This window comes from Etheostoma spectabile, unplaced genomic scaffold (assembly GCF_008692095.1).
Source record: "Etheostoma spectabile isolate EspeVRDwgs_2016 unplaced genomic scaffold, UIUC_Espe_1.0 scaffold00011929, whole genome shotgun sequence".
Classification (NCBI taxonomy): domain Eukaryota; kingdom Metazoa; phylum Chordata; class Actinopteri; order Perciformes; family Percidae; genus Etheostoma; species Etheostoma spectabile.
In genome coordinates this window covers 2,595-4,098 of record NW_022603913.1, presented here as the reverse complement: position 1 = coordinate 4,098, position 1,504 = coordinate 2,595, and the positions used below count along the sequence as shown (strand labels likewise).

The 1,504-nt window shown below is 37.8% G+C and overlaps 1 non-coding gene across 1 annotated transcript; it reads left to right on the top strand.

The window, feature by feature from the left end:
- The first annotated feature begins 421 nt into the window (after window positions 1–421).
- Window positions 422–494, top strand: trnav-cac (transfer RNA valine (anticodon CAC)). The gene has a single exon. It is a non-coding gene; the product is annotated as a tRNA-Val (tRNA).
- The last annotated feature ends 1,010 nt before the right edge of the window (window positions 495–1,504 follow it).

The following is a 1,504-nucleotide window of genomic DNA, read 5'->3' as shown; positions in this document are numbered from 1 at the left end:
CTGTTACTATTTTAATATAGTACATATACGACATGTGTATAATACAGAAATACATTTTATTGTCTGCCTTGTCTAAACAGTTGACACAAGTTGTTCAAGTTGTTCAGCCCTGCTGATGTCTTGTATAAATGTCTTTGTCCTTATGTAACTGTATTGTGGATTTAATTTGTCGAAATCTATTTTTCTACATCGATGTCTTGTATTAATGTTTGTCCTGACGTGCTGTAACCATGTTTTATGTTTCTGCAGAACAGGAACCTGCTGAAAACCAGTTTTTAAACTGAGTCAGGCCCGTTTTTATATTGTAATGTAATGTTACTTTAATCTAACTTTCCTGTATAATAAATATATGAAATGAAATGGAAAAAAGTGACATTGAACAAATTGAGAAATGTCTTGGTAGATGCTTTATCCTCACCAAGTTTCCGTAGTGTAGTGGTTATCACGTTCGCCTCACACGCGAAAGGTCCCCGGTTCGAAACCGGGCGGAAACATCGTTTTTTTACACCAGAAAAATAATATAATGAAATAAAATGTTTTATTTCAGTATGGTATTTAACTTTAATAAAACATCACTTAAAGGCCTTTTACACCAACACTTGGAATATTCACGTTCAGTGGATTCCTCCGAAAAGTTAGTCACGTTACCGTAATAACCCCACAATCAGCTCACACCGGTTTTTACAGTAATGTATGAAAATACGTCTTCACAACTCCAAAAAACTCGAATCCAGACGGGGGACAGACGCAATCAGCACTGACTTCACAGCTCCTTTCCTTAAATAAATGTGTAATCTAAAACAAAACGTACCTTTGTTACGTTCGTATCTGTTGGTATCCCTCCCCCCCCTGAGCGACGCATAAGTCCATCTTTCTTGCCAAGAAAGTTGGTAAAAATACATCCATGTTTTCTGTTATTCTTCTCTTGCTATGGCAACTTATTTTTTAGTTTAAAAGTCCATTTGCTGTCACGGTGACGGAGGTCAAACGCGTCTCCGCTTTGCAGGTTTGTAGCATCCAAAATAGAAAAGATTACTTCGACAGTTTGATGTCATTAAACGGGAAACAGCGCCCCAAAATCCCGCTTGTGGCCAAATATATATGACACCCGTAGTGATAAGGACTACTGTAGAGAGTGAATGCTCTGCTGTTCACGTGACGGAGGTCCAACTGGACGCCGGTTCGAAACCAGACGGTAACATGGATTTTTGTCACAACTTTTATTTCATTCAGAAATATATATTCACATGGCTCAAATACATGTTAATAACAACTGTAGGTGCTTAGGGAAACAAACTGGTAAATGCGCATGCGTATTTATAATTTATGTAATTTATCAAAAATATCCCGAGAAAAAGACCCGGCGTCCAGAAAACTAGACGCCGGTTCGAAACCAGACGGAAACCTAGATTTGTGTTATTATTTTTACTGTCGTCATGTACAGACATACACTGTGGTGTAGTGTGATGTCTTGTAGTGGGTATACTGTACTGTATATGTGTAT